This window comes from Battus philenor, unplaced genomic scaffold, assembly GCF_028537555.1.
Source record: "Battus philenor isolate CCGP_79_NKW_IND1 unplaced genomic scaffold, ilBatPhil1.0.hap1 SCAF_9, whole genome shotgun sequence".
Taxonomy (NCBI): domain Eukaryota; kingdom Metazoa; phylum Arthropoda; class Insecta; order Lepidoptera; family Papilionidae; genus Battus; species Battus philenor.
In genome coordinates, this window is record NW_027181759.1 from 3,049,402 (window position 1) to 3,064,140 (window position 14,739).

Genomic DNA, 14,739 nt, shown 5'->3' on the forward strand with positions numbered 1-14,739 from the left:
AACGAATAAACGTATTTGTCCCACATTCGTATTTATAGAGTGACGAATTGATCAAGTCAGTGCAAGGTAGCGAAGCTCTGAGACTGCGACTCTCAGGTTTTTACGAGTTCCCACAACTTACACAATTTTATAAACATATATAATATTTTTTTACTTCATAGGTACTTTTATAAATAATGTAAATGTTTTGATATTATAAGATAGTATGATGTAAGTAAATAGGTACTACTAGTGAATGTGTTGAGATCCACTATCGTGGACCCCCATTTTCATTTCATGGAGCCTCAAATTTTTTTCGCTGACGTAGACCCCTTGCGGGTTGTCATACACCCCTAGGGGTCGATATAGACCACTTTGGGAATCACTGGTATAGAGGGCCAGTGCTAGTGGATTGCAAATACAAATGCACTTATTATTAATGAAAGAATTATTATTAGTTAAATTGTAATATAAAGTATAATATTAACAATAATGCACAATTGTTCCATGCAAGTTAAATCCATGCATTACTTGAGCGCATGCATACAGACGGAGGTAAAACCAGTAAATTTGGGCCAAAGAACTTACACATGTAAGAGTGTACATTTTATTTATTAATTTAATTTCTTAATAATAAACAACGCTAAAAGATATACATTGCAAGAGTTTAGCCATTTGATAATTTTCTTTATAATTATAGTACAGAATACTCTTTTTGTGCTATTTAATACTAACATACTTTTGGTTAACAGCTAACTGTGCTGTTTGAGTATGTGAAAAATTATTAATGTTTTCTCGCAATCTCTCATTATTTATTTATTTTTTTCATTGACCGTTCCCGTACTATAATAGAAATATAAAATATGAATTGCTGAATTGGTTAAGCCATTATCGAGTTTTACCCTTAGCTACTTATTTGTCAATAATTTTTTATTTATATTGATTTTGTTAAAATTGATACATTAAAATTATTACATTGATCACTCTAACACGTGTTTCATTGCACAGGCTAATAAGTTTTCACAGTGCGAAGTAGACAGCTATTCTAAAATATAACGCAAAGTGCTTGAAATATATATAACAATATATAATAGCCTGTTATTAATACGTACAGCGTAAAATGCTTTGAAATAAATTCACAAAAGAACATCGACCGTTAGCATACGGCCAGGTCGAAAGTTCCACAAAGTAACGAGTGCACGGTTCAGAAACTCGATCCGGGTGTAACGAACCAGAGAAATGATACACACGAAACACAATTAACTACTCATGAACAATATACAAATCTATGTCATTGTCATAAAATTAAAAAATGAATAATCCAATATTGGGATGTCCACGGCTGGACATAAAACTGGTGTCTTCTGGTATTGTTCTCACGACGTACACAAGTGATATATGATCACTGGTGTTTGTCAAATAACATTTAATGGAATCAGGCGTTACCTCGCGGAAGTCCATCCCAAGTAAGAAAAGAAAAGGACCAATATTTAGCCACTTCCGCACATGCAGTGGTAGTCGTGCAATAAAGTGCACCGCCCGCCAGCCCGCTGATAAATGCGTATGCGGCAAACAATGCGAATCACAAAACCGCTACCGCCAAATTACTCAACACGTGTTTCACCCCTCCACGGGGCATCTTCAGGAGTTATGTTACACCGATTAGTGCCAAACACTGAGTCAAATAACATCTTAAATAAATATCTTAATGCTTAATACCCACGAATTAAAAAAGAAGTTTCAGTTGATTCTCACTGCAAGTCAAATGATATGCCAATGATATCTCCGCAAGTTTGTTGACGATCGCAGTGTGGTATTATGGTACGCGGAGGACACTGCTGCCCATCCTCTGGAAACCTGTTTATGAGCGGTGGCAATCGTACATAAAGAATCGAGTCCGCGACTTGCGATCGCATTTCTCAGTCCTCTACTACTGGATTACCACTGCTTAAATGTGCGTCCATAATTTTGAGCAATGATTAAAACGAGGAAATGTAATCATGGATAATAGTTTAGGTTACAAAGGAGCATATTAGTAAATTAATAGTCTAAGAGCAAGTGACCATCAGACTTTTTATAAAACACTCGATTTTTTATATAAAAAAGAACATTTTATAAAAACTGAAAGTTACTTAGCAAATGCTCATGACATAGAAATATGATCAACTATTAAGTCTGACTCATCGCAGCTTTGGCAGAACCCGGGTACCAAAGGTTCATACAACAACAACCTACTTTTGTCAAATTCTAAAGTGTAGTTCTATTTTATTTGGTCTAATATCAAAGATCACGTCATCCCGTACCAAACATCTATAACTTTAACGAATTGTTACTTTACTTATGTCGACGTGCAATATTTAAATTTTATAATGGAACTTAGATAACAATTACCAGATTTCTCAGTAACTCTCATGACATATCTGGCAGTTCCGATCACAAGGTCTTGTCAGCGGGTACTATATATTAGAAGGCTGTACTGAAAGATATACCTATATGCGAAGCATACGCTAGGTAATATTAATTTTTCATAAAATAAAAAAGGTCTGACGCACACGGGCTCTTGGACTATAATTGCCGATTTTTAAAAATGAAAAAGAGTCCAAATTTAAAAATTATTATTTGTAATTGTCTATGGCTACTCTGGATGCTGGCCGCTTCTAACCGGTATTATTTTAAAATTAATTAATTACATGCACGCTTATTTGAATTTGGAATTTCCTAATTGCTCATACATTATCCCCATTAGATTATCACATAGGCCTTTGTCAACACGCAAGTGTAGCGAGAAATATTTGCCCCAATTACTGCACTTGTAAGATAGCTACCGTTATAATCACGTTATCGGTTGTGAATAGTTAATACTAATGGTTAATTGATTATAATTAGTAACTGCCGTAATGTTCCCATAACTACGATATATTCCTTAGATAAAAAATAAGATGTTTAGATTACCCGGCGTGATGGATCTTTATATTCTTATTCGCCAGGCAACAACAACTACTATAACACTGTACATATAACTGTGAACATATAACTGTTCTCATTTGTCATTAGTTACTTTTGTTAGAGATATATAGGCGGCGCCCACTAGGAGAACCGAAATAAGATTAAGATAGCAGGAAGTCGCTTTATGCCTAGCTCTCTATCAACCGATTCGATGATGACGATAATGATGAAATATGTAAAGTTAATGTTAAAATATGTTCTATGTTTCACGTAAGTCAATAAAATTAATTGCTCGAGTTTGGGGGGCAATTGTCAGGCATTATATATATAAGGTAACAAATATTTAGAGTGCAGTATAAAAAATCGGTCATACTTTTTTCATGTTTAAGTTAACACAAGCATAATCATGAAAACAGTCAACATGTTTGGTGTTTTTTGCAAAAAGCCGTAAAGAATTTCCGCTACACCTGGTGCTTCTTGCAAAGATCTGTCACCGGATCATAATACATAGAAAATACGTCCTAAGTATGTCCTTACCGATCCCATGGTCAGCGTTTCCACAACCCATTAACCAAACCACACCCTTCTCGGTTACTCAGAACACACTCTCCTAGAACACTGCTAACGCAGGTCGTAAGAACAACCACTCCTCCACCATTCAAGTCACACACAAACACGCGTACAATGCAAAAGAATCAGGCACTACACCTCACATAATCAGTTCCGATTTATTATGTCGTACAGCGAGGTCGTCCGAGATAGGACCCGTACCCTATCTTCAATCGCCAAGTACTCCTTGCTACCGTGCCAAGTCGCACAGTAACACTCACTACACTTCTGGCTTATTGACAGCTACTTTAGCAATCGCAAGGTGTCTATATACTACGAGAGGGTGGAGTGAGTCAGATAGACCACCAAGGGATCCGTGCAGGGATCCGTAGGCGGCCCAATGTTCTGGACCATGCTTATCAACTCTCTCTTGAAGAAGGTGGACACACTGTCGAAAGTTCGCAGACGAGGCAGTAAAACCCAGGATATTTCAAATAGGGCCTATGTGGTCCTCGACAATGTTCATGAAACCGGTGTCAGAAACTTATTAATGGGTTAAAAATAAACACGCGTTGTTTTCTAATTTTAAAAACTATTAATTTATTAGAAACTTTATTGCTATTATTATGTTATAAATGATTTGTTAACTTTTATATTTATTGTATCATTTGTTTGTTCACAACGATAAAATAAAAAGTAAATAATTCATTTCGTGTGACAGTTTATTGTACAGCAAACAAATAAATAAAAATTTAAATGCACTCGATAAACATTTATGAAATCCGAAGTGAAACCGAAGCAGAGTTTATACTAGATATCGTATAGAGCAACCGAATATGGTAAGCAATGCGTCAAACCCGAGGACCAGTTCCTAAACCCGTTTCAGCCAACTAGACCCGGAGGAAAGTTGACGTTTTTACTTAGGCCCGGTTAACATCGCCCTCTGCTATTGCACGTATCAACAGAGCACCGAACGGGGTCACTTGGAAGTAAGTCGGGTAAAGGGAAATGAAAGTGTTCGCAGATGGAGAAACTCTAACATGGGTAATAAGCGTAAACAAGTAAGTACGATCGTTCAATGAACACGGGGTATTTTTTTGCCATTGTCGCTTGCTATAAAAACTTATGACATGATCTGAGAGCTTCAATTCTCCCTTAACAATTTACTGGACTACTAAGATGTACATCTATTGTCTCAATAAATACATTAAAATTTTTTTTAAGTTAAATGGTTTTTTGATACCCATATTGTGGTAGTTGTGGAAAAATATGTACCTAGTCCGCCATATTGGAACGGCGTTTCATTTGATACCCATATTTAGGGGGTTAAGGAAAATATATAATTCGCCATTTTGTATCGGCGGCCATCTTAGATTTATAATGTTATTGATTTTATTATATTCTATTGTTATCAATAATTTCAGATCAATCTGACAACGGGAAGGTGCTTAAATTTCAATTTCTAATTTTGTTCGGTCAAATAAACAAATAATTCCGTACGGGTCGAACTAAATAAAACCGTTTAAAAATAAGTGTCCCTCATTGTGACATTCGAATCCTTATATTCCTTGGTGAAGCTAATCTCATATCGCAACACTTTTATCAAATTCTGTGTCTCAGATCACTGTCATCACTTACCATCGTAGCTAATAAACGACCACTACATGGCATAGGTGGGACTGCCGTAAAAGATCAGGAGAGGGAGTGAGAGAGACAGATATCTTGGACAACTAAGATATTCTTCCCGGATGTGATTACCGACTAACCCATAGAGAGCATATAAAGCACCCTATAATAGAGCATAAAGTATTAAACACGTTGATATGAAAATATTTTTCGTCTAACGTTTAAATTTTTTTCAATGATAAGCCGCCGCTATCACGTATATCGCTCTTATCTTGTATTTAGTTTCTCAGCTGTATTTGAACACCCCATGAATGCCTCTCTATGAATAACAGACAACCACTTACACTCGTACGAAATACGACCTTATAACCTTCTTTAAAATGACATGTATAATTATCAAGACAATTTGTATGAAATATACGTTTCGACCACTTATTTTTTTTTTTTGGTTTTTACATATTTAATATTTACTATATCTCTGAATTATCACGTAATCATTTTTTTTTAAGTTCACTAATCAAAAATATGAAAATAATCTTATTATAGTGTGAAGGATTATTTAATTGCAAATTTTTTTTATTTTTATTCAGTTTTGTGTTTTTTGTTTGGAACATCGAGATTTATATTAAAGGGTGCACTTAAAAAATAAGTCAAATTGGTCTCTTCTGTCATTCATTGTAAGGCATAAGTAGTCAGTATAATTGAGCCTATCGGATAAAAAACTCTACGATAAAAAAAATCTATATCAATCAATACGGCACTAAATTTTGTCATTAACCCTTAAATGCATGACTTATTTATATTTTCAAGAAATATATATCTCGCAGATAAGTACACTACAATGCAGAGAAAAATAGAAAACAATATGTATGTAATGTTTTTTATGTTTATTTATTTAAAAAAAAAAACCTTATGTTGCAGATATAAAACACTGTGCATATACTGTTCACTATTGTATTCAAAGTGGTAGTGGCAGTTTTTCATCATTATGCATTTAAGGGTTAACATTGTAGTGTTTATAAGAAAAATAAGACTTAAAATAAATGTACTAAAAATGTATCCTTGATAAATAAAGAATGTCAGTATTGACTCCTTACACCGAACGAACTCGACTCCACAATCAATCATATCGGCGGGCCATTCACGCGCCATTGTTTACACGTCATAAAGCTTGCCACACAGTAACGTAACATTATGATTGCGACACACAGTGGCTTATTACATAATTCTGCGCTCCGGGCACATTGACATAAACTCTTTTGTTTAGTCTTCACAGCAGAATATTTTTTATGATAATTTTGCAAACAGACGAAATATTTTCTGTCTTCTAATACTAGATAATCACAATACGTGATTTTTAAAGTCTACATTTTAAATTATATATCAAAATTAATTCAAATTATGTTACTGTATGATTTATTTCGTATTAAAAATATTAACCATACCTATTCCTATTTTGTTTTATTTTATTTTACAAGAACAAGAAGCTATTCAAAACAATTTTCAAACACATACACACACACACACGTGTAAATCATTACAATCAAAAACAGCAATCGATATATTCTTAATTCAAAATAAAAAAGAACACAAAGTATGTCAACGATTATATAACGGGTCAATGTTCTTCGCCGAATAAACTTTACAGTGTACGACGTGCCTACAAAAAAGTCTATCCAGAGAGCTCTCGAGCCTTTCTATACGGAGCCTCGTAAACCGATTCCTAGCCTATACTTACTATCGAGCATTATAACGCCCACGGACACGCTGTCCACGACATTACAGCATCTATTCTTAAGGAATAGAATACATAATCACGTGGCAAGATATATCAAGCGTGCGGTACTAAGTTGCCAATAAATCTCCGATTACATCGCCTGTCTAAATTACACGCCGACTCCGTATTTACTCGTTGGCAATACGGTGATCTTTAACGGTAATAAGGTAATACACCACACTAGCTCATTAACGCGGGTTTGCCTGCACGAAATCTAAGGAATTCGCACGACCACTTGTAGTGTTTTGCCGGCAGAGATAAATAGCTTTATATTCCTGGTAGTTTCGGCAATAAAATGAATGATTATAAAAATAGTTAACATGTATTTCAATTAGTATATCTCAAAAAATAACATATGATGTACATACATAAACATAGAAAGTTTAAACTACAAAAAATGCGATAACATCTTCATTTCAGCCCTATAACGTCCATTACTTGACATAGGCTTCACCTATAGACTTTCAGTAGTAAGCGACATGCTATACATCCAGCTTCTTCATACGCCCTAAAAAGTGGCACCTTTTCGGATGATATCCTACACTGCGCGATCCGGTTCGTGGTCTCAACTTTAGAACCTTAAGGGTAGCTATGTAACCTGCCATTTTGCCAACCCGTTGAGCTATGTCGGTACCATCGTTGCGCCTTCTTATATTTACATTTTATCATTTACTAGTCTACCTTTGATCACCAACTTGTCTGTTAGAAAGCGACGGTGTAGTCGAAGATGTAGATTCAGTATATATGTTCACTCTGACACTGAAGGGACCCTGGTTATATTTCTCAGGGAATAAGGTAACCGGCAGATTGTTCCATACACGGACCTTTATATATAATTTTGTATATAAAGAGGGTTGTATGAAAGATAAGCGATTGGAGATAGTATCTCTCTACATATGACGTCGATATAATGCGGTGCATTTGTCGCAAGCGGCAATGACGACATACCCTACGAAGTCAATGCACATACAGATAGCGGAGCATACAAATCTATGTTATTATTTCAAAAACCACAGCTTAGAGAATTGTTAAAAAAATGAACAGGTAAGTTATGAAGCTATGATGTACAATTAAACCTGTTGTATGACAATACGGGAACTTTCTTGTGGTATACTGGTTCAAAATAGCTTTCATGACATGAAGATACTTCGTAGTTTAAAGTTGATTTTTTTTCTGTTAGCATACAGTCGGTGATCAGTTTTTATGACGACTTGTTTCACTAGACATTATTTTTATCTGACTCACTCTGCTACCCAAATGACATTTGCAGATCCCGCGGGTCCGAAAGGGCGAGGCGCTGAGGACGCTCAGCCTAACACCTCTTTTAAGGTAGCAAAGCTCGAAGGCTCCCTAGGAAGCCTCTGCACGAGCCGCTACATACTACAATTTCAATGGATCGGGTCACTAGACGCTTGTACGTGTTTCGTTAGATAAGATATAAAAGATCCTATCTAATATATTTCTATTTATAACTTCCTCAACAATGTTCGAATTTGAATGAATTTTCATATACCATAAAAAGAGACCGCACGAAAGCAGGTTTCTGTATAATTTAAATATATATTCATAATTATTTTAGACAGTCTATTTTAAACTGTATTTTCGTTCACAATTTTTAAATAAATTATTAAAATATACATTTATCTATTTAAAAATTTATTTTTACTCACATTAATTTCATGTTGTGGAATTTGGATGTCATTGATCTTTAATTAGAATACATTAAAATCTGTTCATTTTTTATTGAAATTAATAAAAAACAATTTGCAGTGTTAAACAAGAAACCTAAACTTAATAAATTTTTGTGTATATCTCCATTCGTCGCCGATTATCTGTTTTACTTTCATAGGTTACTAGCAAATGGTTAAAGTTAGAATTATTGTTAATATTAAAATCTTACCCTCGACCCGTTACATTAACTTAAAAGAAAAATTATTTATGGGTAAGACACAATTTGACTTTTAAAACCTATAAATCTATAAATTACTTGATGAAACTTAAAAAAAATTAAAATAACAACATCTCCTGGCCACACCACGCGAGCAATTGATGTATTTATTTTTAAATCGCCTACACGCGTCAAAACATACGATTTAAAAACTACATCCAGAACTTTCAAAGTTTTAAATATTAATCTTTCACCAAAAAGTACATATATGTCTTCATTGTTTTGCTTTAAATAATCAAAGAACGTCATTAAAAAAAGGAATCAAAGTGTTCATACAAAGGCATCAGCTTGTATGTACGAAGTGATATTAGCTTATGTACGGTAGGCGACACAAAAAGGCACAATAAACTTGAGGCAACAATAGGCGCGGGAATGCGGCGACAATTGCCCGCCTGTAACCGTTTAGCGGCACGCATTGCTCATGAGTGAGCGCTCTTTGTTATGTATCCCTGGTATTCACAGCAGCTCTGCGAAATTCGAAGCAGTCGCGTGGACAATCAATCAGGTTCAAGCAGACATATTTACATATTTTCCACACACCAGTAACTTTCACGATGTCATAACAAATAAAAACACTTCGTGATAGCTTTTACTTATCAAATAAATTTAAAAAGAGATAATTTATGCAAAAAAGATGGTAGTATACAAAACTACAAACATTATGAGCTAAAACATAAGTGCCTATGTAATTAAAATAAACATAAAATAGAACCTTTATATACGAACAGTTTCGAGAAATGAGGTTTTAACTGAGAGCCTTCTGCGCTTTATCATCTCAGCGGAATTTGTATATGCCATTAAGGTAAAAGCTTTGATTCAATCAATACATATGTCTGGAATCGATCGAGAAGAATCGACGACCTGACATAACCTTAAGAGTTTAAATGTATGGTTCATTTATCCGCAAAAACCTTTAAGGCTTCTACACCTATTTCCAATCACCTGTATAAAGTGATCAATCTGTAAAATGTTACATTAATTAATTTATTCCATTGGAATGCAACGGGTCAGTTACTTCTGGTAGAACAAAGTGTACAGGGACAGATAGTAAACGATAATTAATTTTAACATGTACTAATTAAATTTTTAGAAGTGTTTTTTTTACTATATTATAATTGAGTTATTTATTATTTCTAATCCATCGATTAGATTATTAGATTGAGTGCCCCATATATAAATTAACAGCAAATTAACTATATATATATATTTTTTTTGTCCCTTGCTAACAAATTGTGAAACCCCATTATTGTGTCACGCCATAGTAGATTCCTGACAAGTCTCCCGTAGACCTCAAGAAGTGTACTTGGACCACTTTGAAATATATTGGTGTAAATAAAACAGTGAATAATGTGAATGAATTTTGAACTGACCGGCGTCGGGTTCGGTTGTCGCGCCGCGGCCAGGCCGTTTCCAGCAGTAAGTTGCCGCTCTCGGGTGTCTTGCGGTCTGTCTGTCTGTTTTTATGCTATTATATATCCTTATTATTTCACAAGATTCACCAAAACCTACGGGTGTAGTGTAGTTACAATTATACTCCTTGATCGGACGAACTTATTGTCATATTAACTGATCACGATAATTGGCAAGCCTTGTTGTGTATATATATATATATAATTAGCTGCAATCTGCTATATAAAACCTGAAGGATACGAAATTAATAAGGGTATTGTTATACAAGAATTTGTATAATAAAAACTTCGGTGACGTTGTTTAAACAAAGATCAATGAAATGAAAAAACTTGATTTCAACGAAGCACTGATCTATTTACACTCATTACTTGTAATAATAACACTTCAAAGTCAAGATCTAACGATAATGCATATTGCCCATAGCACTTTGCTATTATGAGATAAATGGAACTACATACGTAATTGCGCGACCAATTCCTTTTGTCATTTTATTAGTCATTGGGTAATCCTATGACATAAAAACTTTTCTAAATTATTCATGTAACGCCAACGAATCGTAAGGCAAGCTAACAGCTGGACGCCTCTGACCACCTGCTGTCTTCACCAGAAGACATGTATCAATTGAACATATTGTGACCAAATAAACAAAGGACATAATTTCTTAGTAACGTCGAAACTTAATGGCCTTTATTAATTATAGTAATATTATTGCCAAAACATACCTAACATACGTTATTTACAAGTTATTTGGCCAAGAAAAGTGTTCACCTGAATAAATAATAATTTACATTTACATAAAATGAATTACAATAATTATTACTGGTTTATAAAACTAAGCCAAGCCTGTTTCGTTAAGTGAATAAGGTTAAAATTCGTTTTGGACTTAATTGCCATGTATTGAAGGAAGATGAGATGAAAAAGATCTAGGCACAGATTATTAACCCTTATCGGTCGCAAGTCACCCCTGACGTGACCACGGTAGTTCCTCAGCGGTCGTATGGCACGTGTGAGGTGACAAGTTGGATCATGTTAAAACTCGCTGCCTATCGAATGCACATACGACTGTCTCTTCGGTTTATCATTACCAACAAAGCATTTACCTTATGCAGCATATCAATAATTTTTTTAATGTTTGAACTTTTATTGATAAAAAAATAAAATTTATTAATTTTAATAGTATCTTCAACCTCAGTAATGAGGGGAGATTGGATGGGAAACTACAAATCTTGCAGCCTGATGGTACAGGAAAACATAACAACTACTTAGTATGTTCTAATCGTATATAGCCTGAAGGAAGGAAAACAACACTATACTGTTGTGAAACGTGCAAAAGAAAACCATTCCTTCATGTTGGAGATTGTTTCAAAAATACTATACTTTAAACATATAAATAAATGTATTACTTCTTCAGAAAATAAATATTTTTTTAAGAAAATTGTTAAATTGAAATGAATAATAAAAAAAATCTTTTTCTTTCATATTTATTTAAAATAACTACAATCTGGTAAGAATTAACCATACGAAACGTGGCGTATGATAAGAGTTAAAATGAATGTAAACAAAATTTTCATAAAAAATCCACGGCTACGATATTACTTAATGCTTTCCATAAGCGCCAACTGCAAGGCAAAAGTCTGCCAAAGATATCTATGGGGGATTTACCATAATCGCCACGCGTGACAGGAAGATTGTCGATTGTGTTGTGATATTATGATACACAGAGGACGCTGCTGCCTATCTTCTGGAAACTTGTTTTTGAGTAGTGGTAGTCCTATAAAATTAATCCACAATGTGTGAATTATACAAGACTATTCCGGGGATCGAAATCAAGACCTACTTAACTTATCTTCTAATTTTTTATTAAATTTATTATATTCATAAATGAGCTATATATTTAAGCTTCATTTACAGGCTGAAACATACGATACTCTGCAGAGTCGGACTGGTATACACGACCACCATCATAATTTTAGCCGTCATCCGCTGAACATGGGCTTTTCCCAGAAATTTTCTTTAGTTTCTACTCTAGAACCTTGAGGCAAATATACGCTCGGCCTACATATTCCAAAGCTATAAAATAGTCGAAAGTTATAAAATAGTCCAAAGCTAGAAAATAGTCCAAAGCTATAAAATAGTCCAAAGCTATAAAATAGTCCAAAGCTATGAAATATTCCAAAGCTATGATATATTCCAAAGCTATAAAATAGTCCAAAGCTATAAAATAGTCCAAAGCTATAAAATAGTCCAAAGCTATAAAATAGTCTAAAGCTATAAAATAGTTCAAAGCTATAAAATAATCCAAATATATAAAACAGTCCAAAGTTATAAAATAGGCCAAAGCTATAAAATAGTCCAAAGCTATAAAATAGTCCAAAAGCTATAAAATAGTCCAAAAGCTATAAAATAGTCCAAAGCTATAAAATAGTCCAAAGCTATAAAATAGTCCAAAGCTATAAAATAGTCCAAAGCTATAAAATAGTCCAAAGCTATAAAATAGTCCAAAGCTATAAAATAGTCCAAAGCTATAAAATAGTCCAAAGCTATAAAATAGTTTAAAGCTATAATATTTTGTTATACAGCGGTCATAGAAACAAAAGCTTTATAGATATGAATACATAGCCATAATTTAATGTATGGTACGCCCTATCCATTATTCAATATCTTCATTTCAATTCAATTTCAGAAATAAATTACGCAATGATAATACAGTAATAAAAAAGGTTTTCAATATTCGGATTACTATATATTAAAATTAACTATTATATACTTATTATCTTACTGTGTCTCTGCAAACTTTGTACTGCTAGATATTATTAGCCTGTCGCATTTTAATAGAATAAACAAGTAAATGAAACATATTTTTAATGATTGTAAATAGTACGTGTTAAGCTTTTTTTTTTCTACATATGAACTATACATTCATCCCTGTAAAGCTTTTACATCTATAATCACTCATATAGAATATAAATGTAATATATTGGCTTTTAAAATATAACCAAATTATAAACATAAATAAATCAATGTATATTTTGTTTGTATTTAAGAAATATCGATATATATACACATGTGCAATGAAAATCTAACTTTAATACTAATGGAGTAATGTTTAAAATGAATCTATAGTTAAATTCGTTTAGGGGACAGCGGGTATTCTAGAATAATTGGATATCTAGTATGTAGATCATTCAATTAGGCGCCGCTCCACAGTCTTGACCGCACTCTTGATTGGTTACATCCTTGCCTCGGTATGCACAAATTGCTTTCTGCCCGGCTCACCTGCAAACTGCAGACGGAATCACATGCAAGCTATTCTAGTCCTGATTCGAAACTGCATCGATGTTGCTGTCATTACCATACTTTCGACATAAGATTACTGCCTCTTATTAAACAGTTCAAAGTTAATTAAAAAAAAAAAAACAAAGTATATACATTACGATTGCTTATATGCAGACGTAAAAACTTTAAAGATGTGAAATGTATAACACATTTGTAATCAATTAATGTATAGTACACTCTACCCAGGAATCAATGGTTCCAAAAATAATAAACAACGTAATCATAATATAGTAAGAAAAACCGTTTTCTAAATTCGAATTTATTAGCTGTCCCTAAAACTGTAATGCCAGATATTATTAACCTGTGACATTCCAAGAAAAAAAAATTGACATACTTCAGAGAGATCACTTTATATAAGGTTATTGCAAGGAGGTGTATAAGCTATAAAACTTTTTACTGGTATATGAGCAATTAATTTACACCTATAAGCAATCATCTTGCACACAATCCAATCACCTATAATTAAAAACAGACAATAATGTTTCCTCTTTAATGAAAAACTCACAATATTACTACTAATTTGTTTCGAAATCTTAAAAGTAACCCCAAATTATGTTATAAGTCTATTTAAAATAAAATGTTATATATAGATTCATAAATAACTTAATTCAGCGTAAGTAAAACACTAAACAATAGCTTCTCCTTTATCCTATAAGACTGATTAGAAGCGACCTGTATCTAACGTTTTCGGACCTTAGCAAAGTCATTCTTCCATATTGTGGGTGAACATTCTGTACTGCACCGGACAACGGTCTCTAGTCTAAAGACTAAAGGCCACAGAAGTCTAACTTTATTACCCTAATACAAGGACTAATAAAAATATACCGAAATTTTTTTAATAGTCTTCGTTACTGCCAATAGACGCCCACTGCAAGGCTTAAGCCTCCCCCAGTTTTCAAGGGGGGATATACCATAATCGCCACGCTTGGTTAGCGTGGTGGCGATCGAAGTATGATATCACGGTATACATAGAACGCTGCTGCCTATCCTCTGGAAACTTGTATGTGAGTAGTGGCAATCCTCCGTAATTAATCCACAATGTGTGAATTATATAAAGCTGTATCAAGTAAATCGAACTAGCGACCTACGATCGTAACTCTCATTCCTATACCACTATTCATGACCATTAAAAATTTTTCTTTGTATTTATTTAAAAAAAAGTAACTTA

The 14,739-nt window shown here is 33.7% G+C and overlaps 1 protein-coding gene across 1 annotated transcript in view; it reads right to left on the bottom strand.

Moving 5' to 3' along the window:
* tty (tweety) overlaps positions 1-14,739 on the bottom strand; it is a 107,277-nt gene that overhangs the window by 24,648 nt on the left and 67,890 nt on the right. The window lies entirely within an intron of this gene.